Source organism: Miscanthus floridulus, chromosome 14, assembly GCF_019320115.1.
Source record: "Miscanthus floridulus cultivar M001 chromosome 14, ASM1932011v1, whole genome shotgun sequence".
Classification (NCBI taxonomy): domain Eukaryota; kingdom Viridiplantae; phylum Streptophyta; class Magnoliopsida; order Poales; family Poaceae; genus Miscanthus; species Miscanthus floridulus.
In genome coordinates this window covers 22,763,080-22,777,240 of record NC_089593.1, presented here as the reverse complement: position 1 = coordinate 22,777,240, position 14,161 = coordinate 22,763,080, and the positions used below count along the sequence as shown (strand labels likewise).

The 14,161-nt window shown below is 43.1% G+C and overlaps 1 long non-coding RNA gene across 2 annotated transcripts; it reads left to right on the top strand.

Moving 5' to 3' along the window:
• The first annotated feature begins 2,825 nt into the window (after positions 1 to 2,825).
• LOC136502759 (uncharacterized) lies at positions 2,826 to 4,869 on the top strand. Of its 2 annotated transcripts, XR_010770690.1 has the most exons (5): positions 2,826 to 3,376; positions 3,661 to 3,773; positions 4,401 to 4,500; positions 4,631 to 4,726; positions 4,807 to 4,869. It is a non-coding gene; the product is annotated as an uncharacterized lncRNA (long non-coding RNA). The 2 variants fall into 2 exon arrangements; XR_010770689.1 differs by having other exon boundaries at positions 4,608 to 4,848.
• Positions 4,870 to 14,161: the final 9,292 nt, after the last annotated feature.

Genomic DNA, 14,161 nt, shown 5'->3' with positions numbered 1-14,161 from the left:
AATAAGGGCTCAAAGCTGACCCTTGATGTAGTCCTATCCTAATCGGGAAGTCATCCGTGTCTCCATCACTTGTTCGAACTCTAGTCACAACATTGTTGTACATGTCCTTAATGAGCCCGACATACTTCGTTGGGACTTTATGTTTGTCCAAAGCCCACCACATAACATTCCTTGGTATTTTATCATAAGCCTTCTCCAAGTCAATAAAAACCATGTGTAGGTCCTTCTTCTTCTCCCTATACCGCTCCATAACTTGTCTTATTAAGAAAATGGCTTCCATGGTTGACCTTCCGGGCATGAAACCAAATTGGTTCATAGAGACCCGCGTTATTGCTCTCAAGCGATGCTCGATAACTCTCTCCCATAGCTTCATAGTATGGCTCATCAACTTAATTCCCCGGTAATTTGTACAACTTTGAATATCCCCCTTATTCTTGTAGATCGGTACCAATATACTTCTCCTCCACTCATCAGGCATCTTGTTCGATCGAAAAATATGGTTGAACAGCTTGGTTAATCATACTACAGCTATGTCCCCGAGGCATCTCCACACCTCGATTGGGATACCATCCGGTCCCATCGCCTTACCTCCTTTCATCCTTTTCAACGCCTCTCTGACCTCAGATTCTTGGATTCTCCGCACAAAGCGCCTATTGGTGTCATCAAAAGAGTCATCCAACTAAAAGGTTGTGTCCATATTCTCACCATTAAACAATTTGTCAAAATACTCTTGCCATCGATGTCGGATCTCATCCTCCTTACCAAGAGATGCTCCCTTTCATCCTTAATGCACTTAACTTGGTTGAAGTCCCGTGTCTTTCTCTCACGAACCCTAGCCATCCTATAAATGTCCTTCTCTCCTTCCTTCGTACTCAAATGTTGGTACAGATCCTCGTACGCTCTACCCTTTGCCACACTTACAGCTCGCTTTGCAGTCTTCTTTGCCACCTTGTACTTTTCTATGTTGTCCGCACTCCTGTCATGGTACAAGAGTCTATAGCATTCTTTCTTCTCCTTAATAGCCCTTTGAACTTCCTCGTTCCACCACCAAGTATCTTTAGCCTCGCGTCCCCTTCCTTTGGTTACTCCACACGCCTCTGAGGCTACCTTCCGAATGTTGGTTGCCATCTTGTCCCACATATTGTTTATGTCGTCTTCTTCCTTCCAAGAGCCCTCTTTGATAACCCTTTCCCTAAATACCTCTGACGTCTCCCCTTTCAGTTTCCACCACTTTATTCTTTCAATCTTAGCTTGTTTATCCCTACGGGCACGCACCTGAAAACGAAAATCTGCCACCAAAAGCTTATGTTGAGAAACAACACACTCCCCTGGTATCACCTTGCAATCTAAGCATGCTCGTTTGTCCTTTCTTCTTGTGAGGACAAAGTCAATCTGGCTATAGTGTTGTCCGCTACTGAAGGTCAGTAGATGAGATTCTCTCTTTCTAAAGAAAGTGTTGGCTATCAACAGGTCAAAAGCTACCGCGAAGTCCAGAACTTCTTCCCCCTCCTGATTCCTACTACCATACCCAAAACCTCCATGAACTGCCTCAAAACCTGCGCTTGTAGTACCTACATGTCCATTAAGATCTCCTCCTATAAAAAGCTTCTCACTACTAGGTATAGCTCTAACCAGGCCATCTAAGTCTTCCCAGAACTGTCTCTTAACACTCTCGTCGAGGCCTACTTGGGGGGCATACGCACTAATTACGTTCAATACCATATCACCAACGACAAGCTTGACTAAGATAATCCTATCTCCTTGCCTTCTCACTCCCACCACACCATTCTTGAGGCTCTTATCAATCAAAACTCCTACTCCATTTCTATTCGCGACTGTCCCTGTGTACCAAAGTTTGAAACCTGTATTGTCCACCTCCTTCGCCTTCTGACCCTTTCATTTAGTCTCTTGAACGCATAATATATTTACACGCCTCCTAGTCGCGGTATCAACTAATTCTCTTAACTTACCTGTAAGTGACCCTACATTCCAACTACCTAAACGGATCCTAATTGGTTCGACTAGCTTCCTTACCCTTCGCACCCGTCGACTCTGATGCCGGTAGAAAATGAAATCATCCTAACACAAAATTTCTTGGGAGAAGCCGAAGTTAAGGTCACCATTTTTCAAATGAACCATAATTGAGTATGGATATGCTCCTCTACAGAGTGGCTACGTTGGTGCAAAGGTGGGGGATCCTGTGTCAGGAGGAGAAGAGGGAGGTCCTGCATACGAAAGTTGCAAGGCTCAAGGAGGTTGATGCTCAAGTGATGTGGCTTCAAAAGTAGAAGCAGTCTTTGGGAACCTGTGGAACGGCTGGGAAGAGAAAGCGAGCTTCAACTTAGATCTGCAGGGAGTCTGAGAAGATGATGCTAGTTGCTGCTGTTTCACCCAGTGGAAAGTCATTATGAAAACTTTCTGTTTGTGCTAAGTCTGACATAATCTCTTTGGGTTCGTTTTGGCTTTGGATTCTTAATGGTATATACCGCGTCTGCTTTGCTGTAAACGATACTTTGTCTTTTGCCAATGGTTAAAAAACTAGGGCTTGGCCCTATAATTCTAAAAAAATGAACCATAATTCAGCACATCAAATTTATCTTTAACATGCCTCATCATAGATCCAACACATCTAGATCTCTTACCCTGATATGATGAGCTGATCCGATCGGAAAATCAGTCGGAAACTTTTACATTAACATCTTTCTGTTAGGTACAACTCCGCACCAGTTTTTTTTTTTTTCACCGATATTTTTCTTACCCGCCCGCCATACCCACGCACTCCCCTCCTCTTCCGACGCTTCGGTCGCCCCCACAATCGCCCACCACGTAACCGCCAGCTCCCGTAGTGCGGAAGATGAAGAGGGAACGAGAATAGGCGCCGGCGGCACCGTCTCCTCCAGGGTGTCCACAGTCGCCGTCCCTGTCGTTCCTCTCCTTCCGAGCCTCACCGGCGCACCGTCTCCTCCAGCGGCCAGCAGGGACGACAGAGACGGAACAGCGAGCGCCTGGAGGCTAGAACAACGAGGGTACTTCCATCTACCCTTCCATATCCATCCATCCTCTCCTCGCCAAACCATTCTCCTCTCCGATCCGGCGATGTCACAAAAGTGGACATGGATACCCGTGTGTCCGGCGAGGAGTCCGATTCAAGGCCAGCCGCTTGCCTCAACGTGGCCGAGGGGGGAGGATCGCCACGGCTTGGACGCGCGATGGCCGATGGGGGCGGGTGCCGCCCGCAGCCTCGACACGCGACGGCCGAGGGGGTTGGCGCTGCCACGGCCTCGACGAGCGGGCTGCCGTGGGGTGGAAAACGGCGCGAGTATTCTTTGGAAGGACCGATCTTGGTGCTGCTTCATAGTTCAGCCGACAGTTAAAGGTTAGTGTCTGGATTCTGAAAGCAAAGAAGATTTTGTCGCTTTCTGACCTAAGGTTAGGTAACTTTATCCCATTTGTCATATATATTGTTACAACCTTTCGCTCTGATAAGAGAATCAGAAATGAGCCTATCTAATGATATCATTGACACAATCCTGGACAAGGTTCTTTTAAACATTTCATTAGAAATTAATTTGTTATTTGAGTTGTAAATTGTTCCTGTCATCCTGTGACTCTGACCATTATTGGAACTAGGACTTACATTGAGTTTTGTGTTGATGACAGACATTTTTGGATGCTGATGCAAATCAGGATGGGAAAACAGATATAACAGAGAGGGAGAATTTTCTCACAAGAAATCTCTCCCTGATCAAGATAATGACTCTGCCATAGCTCAAGTAAGAATGTACAACATAGGAAGCATATATATCTTTTATCTCCTCATGTCTAAATAAGTAAATGCTATATCATTTTAAATCCTAACTGATGCGTCTGCCAGCAAAAATGGAAAACAAACTGACCTGCAGTTATTGTTTTAAAAAAAAGGGAGCATTGTTTTCTGTGTTCAATTTTTTCTGACAACTTAAAACTTTGCTCTCATGTATTAATTAATTGTTTCAGTACTCTGTAACCTGGTGAAGTGCCGCAAGGAACCCGCTTTAAACAGTCCTCTTTTTTATAACTCCCATTTATTATAAGCATCTATTAGTGTAGTTAGCTAATTGCCTGTCTGTTGAAAAACAGGTGAGTCAAAAATGCTAAATTTTCTCCTTTTATACGATGCTTAACTATTTGTAAATGTATTTTTTATTTATTTTGCAAGATACCACATATTTGTAATTGAGAGTTGGGGTGGTTGGCAAAACAGGCAAATTGATTTTGTATTCAGTATAGAATAATCAATGCGGTATCCAATTAGTGTACAAAATGGTTACAACTTGGTTAGGCAGTTGAACTAGTAGTTGACGATGTACTCTAACGTGATTTCAAAACCAAATTCAATAAGATTGAAATTGTGCCAACAGGTGTTGTGAAGTTGGCTACTTACTCGACTCAACGTCATTCAAAGCGAAGCCTGTTCTGCACCTCTGATGGTTGATGAAGGTGAATGAGGAGAAGCCTGAGGTATTGTACTCATGCACTGTCGTTCTTGGTTTTTCAGATCATGTCAGTTATTTTATATTGGGTGGGTAGTGTCATGTCAGTTATTTTTAATTGTTGGCCTGAAGTAGTGTCATGTCAACTGTGAGGCAAGATTTATTCCTGGGATCATGTCATAGTGCGTTGCATTTGGAGCAGCGCGCGACCATCCATTGTGGCCACACACCAGCCACCGGCGGCCAACAGCCAGGTACGAGCTGCCAACCACCAGTGGCCACTGAAATTACATCCAACATAGATGCTGACCATGATGCTCCTCCATATGTATAGAGGGAGGTGGAGAGAGGTAAATATGTCGCCATAGACACAAAGATGGAGAGAGATAGCTCTATGTGTATGAAGAGTGCACTTGATGAATTTTTAATAAGTATGTGTCTCAGTAAGACTAATTATGTTATAACCATGTCCAAAGAAAATGTATATAATGATATATGTTTTTAAATTCCAAATATATTCAGGAGTTATATAAACTTAGCGATTAGTGATGCATTTTATATCATATATTATAAGGAAAATCTTTTTAATAAACATGTACGTGTCCATTTATACTAGTCTATTAAACATCCAATTTGTGGTAGAATTACATCACATCACTCTAACGTATCCGTCTAACCCTAGTAGTCCAACTAGACTATGTAGATCCGTACCGATAAATGAAAAGAATCTACGTCATTTCGCAGCAAATAAAGATAAACCGCGTACACTCATGCACGCAGATAACTGCTCCCCATATTTCATCTACTAGTAGCAGAAGCTATACTTTGGACTTGCGTGCCATGCTAACCACATGATCAAAACGCTGCGCATCACAGGGGACCTTGAGGGGGGCTGTTCGTACCCAAACTGTTCCTCGGCCGCCTCCAGCAACGCAGCCATGCACGGCTCCTTGAGGTCGCTCACACGCACCAGCACCCTCGTCTCCGTCGTCCCTGCACCGCCCTCGCCGTCGTCGCCGTCGCGGACCAGCACTATGGGGAGGTACCCTTTCGGGACCCTGGTCTTCCTCTGCTTGTCGTCGTCGCGAGTGACACCGCCGGCGGCGGGCACACGGCTCGCCAACAAAGCGGCCTTGTTGCTGCTCGCTTTCCTTGTCGTCCAAGCGGCGGCCATTGTCGTCGCTGTTTCTGTAGTAACACTATATGTGCTGTTGGATTAGCTAGCTGTTTTGATCTTATGACTTGATCGATCGATGGTCAAACTTGATGATGGACAAGGGATGCAATGCCATGCAGGGGCTTTTATAGTGGTGGATCGGTGGTTCAAAGCCAAATGGGACTTTTTCCAGATGAGTAGACAGACACTGCGTGGATTGTGTGATTCGGCATAGTGATAGTGACCGGCCTGTGCGTATACGTACATGCATGCAAATTGATGAGTCGTCGGTATTACTGTCCCCATCAACATCGTTAATCAAACTTGTTAGTAATAGAAGGCTCCTATATTGTAATGAAAACTATGGTGGTTTTTTTTTTTTTACAGTGCGTGAGGATTGAGGACACGTTTGTTAGTGCTCCGGCTCCAACTAAAACAGATTCATCTGTAGCTTCATCCATGCAGCAAATTCATTCAGGAGCTGAAGCATTTTTTTTTTACTATTTAGCAAAACAGCTTCACCTAGTAGTCCAAAAGGGTAAAATGTTCATAATACCTATCTTTTTTTTTCTTTTTTCTATTTTTTCTGAAATTTATTTCCTTGTCTCTCTCGCACACCTGCCTTATCTCTTCTTCCTCCCGTCGGTCGTCGCTCCCCTATTCCTCTTCCTCGCGCCTTCCCGCGCCGTGGCCGCGGCTCGTGGCGCCTCCACGGCCGCGCGCGTCGCCCTATGTCTTCCTCATCCCACCTCTATCAGGGCTGAGTCGCTCGTCCAGGCCAGGTTCCAGCGGGGACTTCGCTCCCCAGCCACTCTCTCCGGCGTCTCGTCCGCACGGGCTCGCCTCCCTCGCCGCATCTCGTCCGCATGGGCTCCCCGCTTTGCCCGCTGCATCTCATTCGCACGAGCTCGCTTCCCTCGCCAGGCCGCCACTCGCGCTCCTCTGTCCATTTCTCCAAGAGGCTCGCCGTGCTCGGAGGAGCAAGGTTCTTGGCTCGCAGCTGCGTCCGGCACCGGTGAGGAGGGCAAAATTGGATCTTGCCTCTCTGGCAATGCAAGGACGCACACGGAGCCGGTTGAAGCTCTTTTTTCCGCTTCATCAGGTGGCAGCGGGCTATGAGAGTGCATTTTCTGAGGATCCTCGTGAGGAGAACCTACAAAAACAGCCGTTTTGTATACGGAGCTTAAAAAAAACTGCTCCAGATTCTGCCTCGAAATCCACACCAAACTGCCCCTAATTATTTGCGTTTAGGCCTCTTTGGTTAGTACAGTTCCTTCTAAAATTTTTGTCACATCGAATGTTTGACACATGTATGTAGTATTAAATATAGACTAATTACAAAACTAATTGCACAACTTGTGACTAATTTACGAGACGGATCTTTTAAGCCTCATTAGTCCATGATTTGACAACGTGGTGCTACAGTAAACATATGCTAATGACAGATTGATTAGGCTTAAAAAAAGATCTTGTAAATTAGCCTCTATCTATGTAATTGGTTTTATAATTAATCTATATTTAATGCTCCTTATTAGTATCTAAATATTTGATGTGATATGAATTTTAGAAGTGACTAAAGAACCAAACACCCTCTTAGACTTGTAGTCAGTCAACCGACATCGTCTCTGACCACGTACGATAGTGTTCTAGGACGTGTGATCTTTCACAGGGTATGGGCTACATATAAAGGTAACATATAAGTGTAAATCAATCAATCTGTACAAATTTAAAAACTACTTATCATGACCACCAGATGCTGATCTAATGGATGGGGTCAGGGAGCTTAAGTGCAAAAAAAAAAGCCGACGGGTGGGGGTTTAAGCGCAAAAAATCCCACCTCTCACCCCTGAAAGGTCCTAATGGCTAGAGGGGGGGTGAATAGCCTAATAAAAATTTCTACAACAACACTTAACCAAATGGTTAGACAATTATGAGGCGAAGCAAGTGTTGCGCTAGCCTACTCAAAATGCAAGCCACCTACCACAATTCTAGTTTAGATAGTGTCAATTCACACAAGAGCAATGACACTACCCTATGTTAGTGTGCTCTCAAAGGTTAACTAAAGAGCCACACCAACCAAGCATGCAAGCTCTCACAACTAGCTACACTAAAGAGCTTGTCAACTAGTTTGCGGTAAAGTAAAGAGAGTGATCAAGAGGGTTATAATGCCGTGTAGATGAATGAACCAATTAATCACGAAGATGAATAACAATGATGACCAATCACCTCGGAATTAATGATGAACACAATGATTTTTACCGAGGTTCACTTGCTTGCCGGCAAGCTAGTCCTCGTTGTGGCGATTCACTCACTTGGAGGTTCACGCGCTAATTGGCTTCACACGCCAAACCCTCAATAGGGTGCCGCACAACCAACACAAGATGAGGATCACACAAGCCATGAGCAATCCACTAGAGTACCTTTTGGCGCTCCGTCGGGGAAAGGTCAAGAACCCCTCACAATCACCACGATCGGAGCCGGAGACAATCACCACCTCCGCTCGACGATCCTTGCTGCTCCAAGCCATCTAGGTGGCGGCAACCACCAAGAGTAACAAGTGAAATCCGCAATGAAACACGATCACTAAGTGCCTCTAGATGCAATCACTCAAGCAATGCACTTAGATCACTCTCAATCTCACTATGATGATGAATCAATGATGTAGATGAGTGGGAGAGCTTTGGCTTAGCTCACAAGGTTGCTATGTCAATGAAAATGGCCAAAGATGTGAGCCACAGCCGGCCATGGGGCTATAAATAGAGCCCCAATCAAATAGAGCCGTTATACCCCTTCACTGGGCACAACGCGCTCTGACCGGACGCTCCGGTCATACTGACCGGACGCTGGCCCTCAGCGTCCGGTCGCCCGATGGACGCCACGCGTCATCAGCTTCAAACGCTGTACGTCAGATTCCAACGGCTACGAAGCTGACCGGACGCTCCGGTCAAAACTGACCGGACGCTAAAGCCCCAGCATCCGGTCGTTTCCAGTAAGCTCCCCGAGGCATGTTTTTTCGACCGGACGCGTCCGGTCCACCTTGACCGGACGCAGACCAGCGTCCGGTGCTCAACCCTACCTACTGTGTCGTCTGACAGCTCGACCGGACGCAGCCTTTCAGCGTCCGATCGCTGAATGACCCAGCGTCCGGTCAGTAGACCGACGCCAGCATCATTTCGACCAACTCTATTTTAACTCTAACTTCTTCACCCTTGCTCAACTGTGCCAACCACCAAGAATTTTGCATCCGGTGCAATAGAAAATAGACATTTCATTTTTCTAAAAGCGCCGAATCCTGCCTCGCAAGCTCGGTGGGAGGGAGAGAGGGACCCAAATCCATCTCAACCCTGCAAACACCTTGTGCACATGAGTTAGCATATTTTCACAAATGTTATCAAGGGTGTTAGCACTCCACTAGATCCTAAATGCATATGCAATAAGTTAGAGCATCTAGTGGCACTTTGATAACCGTATTCCGATACGAGTTTCACCCCTCTTAATAGTACGGCTATCAAACCTAAATGTGATCACACTCTCTAAGTGTCTTGATCACCAAAACAAAATAGCTCCTACAAGTTATACCTTTGCCTTGAGCTTTTTGTTTTTCTCTTTCTTCTCTTCAAGTTTAAGCCCTTGATCATCTCTATGCTATCACCATTGTCATGTTATGATCTTCATTTGCTTCTCTACTTGAAGTGTGCTACCTATCTCATGATCACTTGATGAACTAGGTTAGCACTTAGGGTTTCATCAATTCACCAAAACTAAACTAGAGCTTTCAATCTCCCCCTTTTTGGTAATTGATGACAAACCTTATACAAAGATATGAATTAAAATTCAATTGAATTCATGTTGCTTGCCCAAGCATATTTACCATGTGTAAAAGGATATGGACAAGTTTCGTGAACCCTAAGTGGTAGCAATTGCTCCCTCTACATATGTGCTAAGAGTTTGGATTGAAGCGTGCATATATGCTTAGATAGGAAATGTAGGAGTCAATGTCTACCATATGATGCTAAGGTATAAAAGATGAACCTTTGAAGCGTGATACCAATCGGAGTGCACCAATATACCATCCTTAACATCATGGTTAGCTCAATACCACTTAGAAATATTTGGAAGTGAAATCACTAGATATCCTATACATGCTAGTTTGCATTTCATCATTCAAATCTACAACTAGCATACATCACACAAGCATGGATATTATAAATATGGAACTTATGCCATACAAGCAAACATATGACATGCATGTTTAAATGCACCATACAAGTTCATGAGCTTGCTCCCCCTACTTGTGTGCTCAAAATTTTAGTTGATCCCTTTTCTTTGTTTCTCTCCCCCTTATCCCCTTTATCTTTGTTTTTCTCCCCCTTTATCATCAATGACCACAAAGGTTCTAAATAGAATTACTTGTAGGGTCGAGATTATCAATGTCAATCAACGGGGTGAGGGTCATTTTCCTAAATTTGGTTCAATTCTAGATTATTTCCCAAAGATATTTAACTCGGTTTGATCCAAGGACAAGCTTCTTCACACCTCCAAATAAGGGTTATCTTGTACCATGTTGAGTTAAACACTTATAGTTCATTTCCTAGATTAAACACTAGGTTTACAAGCCCATAAACATGTCATATGCCATCACTAGATCAAGTCAAGCATAGAAGCAATAGTGATACCATATTGACATCAAAATTCATTTGATTTTCATGAATGAGCCTAATAAGATAGAACCACTTGCAAGGTCCTAATGAGATTGAAAATATGACTAAATGCACTAAACATGTCCTTAGCAAGGATGTATGTCATGCCAATCAACTTTTACCTTAGATTGCTCGAAGGAGAGGCATGTCATATGAGTGGGGGTGCATCAACACATATTTGAGAAATCCAATATGTTCAACTCATTCCTTAGCTTGCAAAACCTTTTCTCATCCAATGGCTTGGTGAATATATCGGCAAGTTGATCTTCGGTGCCTATACTCTCAATGCAAATGTCCCCTTTTTGTTGGTGATCTCTTATGAAATGATAGCGGACATCAATGTGCTTTGTTCTTGCATGTTGCACCAGATTGTTTGTCAACTTGATTGCACTCTCATTGTCACATAGCAATGGCACCTTTTTGAACTTGATTCCAAAATCACTCAAAGTGGCCTTCATCCAAAGTATTTGTGCACAACAACTACCGGCGGATATATATTCGGCTTCGGCGGTTGATAATGCAACACTATTTTGCTTCTTTGATGACCATAAAACAAGTGATCTTCCCAACAATTGACATGTGCCCGATGTGCTCTTTCTTTCAACCTTGCATCCCGCATAATCCGAGTCGAAGTAACCAACGAGCTCAAACTTTGCTCCTTTGGGATACCACAAACCAATATTTTGTGTATGCTTCAAATACCTCAATATCCTCTTTGTAGCCTTCAAATGACTTTCTCTTGGTGAGGCTTGAAATCTTGCACACATGCATACACTAAACATGACATCTGGCCTTGATGCGGTCACATAGAGTAGGCTTCCAATCATAGACCGATACAACTTTTGATCCACCATGTTTCCACTTGCATCACTATCCAAGTTGCCATTGGTTCCCATTGGTGTGCTAATGACTTTGCTATCAATCATTCCAAACTTCTTGATAATATCCTTGATGTACTTGCCTTGACTCACAAATGTACCATTCTTCAATTGCTTGATTTGAAGACTAAGGAAGTAACTCAACTCTCCAATCATGGACATTTCAAACTCATTAGCCATCATTTTTTCAAACTCATCACAAAATTCTTGATTGGTTGATCCAAATATAATATCATCAACATATATTTGCAACACAAATAGATCTTTTCCAATCTTCTTGATGAAAAGAGTGGTGTCAACCTTGCCCATGGTGAACCCTTTAGAGAGTAGGAAGTCCCTCAATCTCTCATACCATGCTCTAGGTGCTTGCTTCAAGCCATACAATGCTTTCTTCAACTTGTACACATGGTTGGGCTTCTTATCATCTTCAAAACCGGGAGGTTACTCAACATATACTTCTTCATTGATATAACCATTGAGAAATGCACTCTTGACATTCATTTGATAGAGCTTGATGTTGTGAGCACAAGCATAGGCTAGCAAGATTCTAATTGCTTCCAATCTAGCAACCGGGGCATATGTTTCTCCAAAGTCAAGACCTTCAACTTATGTATAGCCTTGTGCTACCAATCTTGCTTTGTTCCTTACAACTATCCCATCTTGATCTTGCTTGTTTCTAAAGACCCATTTGGTTCCAATCACATTGTGTCCCTTTGGTCTTTCTACCAATTTCCATACTTGATTTCTTGTGAAGTTATTCAATTCTTCATGCATAGCATTCACCCAATCAATATCCTTCAAAGCTTCATCTATCTTCTTTGGTTCAATGGATGACACAAAAGAGAAGTGTTCACAAAATGATGCTAATCTTGATCTTGTTTGTACACCTCTTGAGATATCACCAATGATTGTATCCAAAGGATGATCTCTTGCAATACTTGTTGGTTAAAGCAATGGAACTTGATTGCTTGCACTTGCTAGATCATTGGGTTGAGATGATGTACTAGTCACTTGACCTTGATCAATATCATGAGAGTTACTTGCACTAGCTTGATTTGTATCATCTTGCACATTAGAGTTGGAGAGCACTTGCACTTGATCATCTTCATCATCAATCACTTGCCTAGGCCTCAATTCACCAATATCCATGTTCTTCATGGCATTTGAAAGTTGAATGCCTCTAACATCTTCTAAGTTCTCATTCTCTTCTTGTGAACCCTTGGTTTCATCAAATTCAACATCATGAACTTCCTCAAGAGTACCACTATCCAAATTCTAAACTCTATATGCTTTGCTTGTGGTGGAATAACCAAGTAGGAATCCTTCATCACATTTCTTATTAAACTTGCCCAATCTTGTGCCTTTCTTCAAGATATAGCATTTGCAACCAAAGACCCGAAAATATGCAATGTTGGGCTTTCTACCATTCAAGAGCTCATATGGTGTCTTCTCTTTCAATCGGTGACAATAGAGGCGGTTGCTACAATAGCAAGCCGTGTTGATAGCTTCGGCCCAAAAAGATTGACTCACATTGTACTCACTAAGCATAGACCTTGCCATATCAATGAGAGTTCTATTCTTTCTCTCAACAAGGCCATTTGATTGAGGTGTGTACTTGGCCGAGAATTGATGTCTAATTCCAAATTCATCACACAACTCATCAATTCTAGTGTTCTTAAACTCACTACCATTGTCACTTCTAACTCTCTTGATAGTTGTTTCAAATTCATTGTGAATGCCTTTGACAAATGATTTGAATGTTGCAAATACATCACTTTTGTCCACTAGAAAGAATACCCATATGTATCTAGTGTAGTCATCCACTATCACCAATCCATATTTATTTCCACCGATACTAGTGTATTGTGTTGGCCCAAACAAATCCATGTGCAATAACTCAAATGCTTTACTAGTGCTCATCATGCTTTTCTTAGGATGGGTGTTTCCAACTTGTTTGCCGGCTTGACAAGAACTACAAAGCTTATCCTTTTCAAACACAACATCTTTCAAGCCTTTAACTAAGTCATGCTTAATCAATCTATTCAATTGTTTCATTCCAATATGACCAAGCCTTCTATGCCATAACCAACCCATGCTAGACTTAGTGAACAAGCATGTAGACAATCTAGCTTCACTAGCATTGAAATCAACCAAGTATAGATTCTCATATCTAAAGCCTTTGAAGATCAAGTTAGAGCCATCTACACTTATGATCTCTACATCATCTATTCCAAATATGCATTTGAATCCAAGATCACACAATTGAGCTACGGATAGCAAATTAAAGTTTAAGCTCTCTACTAGCAACACATTGGATATGCTCATGTCATTGGATATAGCAATCTTACCAAGCCCTTTGACCTTGCCTTTGCCATTGTCACCAAATGTGATACTATCATAGCCATCATTGCCATTGGTGTTGATCGAGTTGAACATTCTAGCATCACCGGTCATGTGTTGAGTGCACCCACTATCAAGAACCCAATACCTTCCTCCAGCTTTGTAATTGACCTAAAAAAGAAGATCAATTCTTTTTAGGTACCCAAACTTGCTTGGGTCCTTGAAGGTTAGTAACCAAGCTCTTTGGCACCCAAATGGCTTTCTTCTTTGAGCCCATCCATGGTTTGCCAATGAACTTAGCCTTCACACCATTTGTACCCTTAACAAGCATATAGGAAGAATTAAGCTTAATAGAGGATACATTAGCATTTTTGCTTTTGTTGGTGCATTCATGCTCTCTATGACCAACTTGCTTGCAACTAGTGCAAAACCGATCATTGTTCTTCACAAAACTTGTCTTGTGAGGAGTAAAGGCTGCCTTGCCTTTCTTGGGGGTATAGCCCAATCCCTCTTTGTAGAGAGAAGCTCTTTGGCTACCCAAGGCCATAAGCAAGCGGTCCTCGCCACCATAAGCCTTAGCCAAGGTGTGAGTGAGCTTAGTTACCTCCTTCTTGA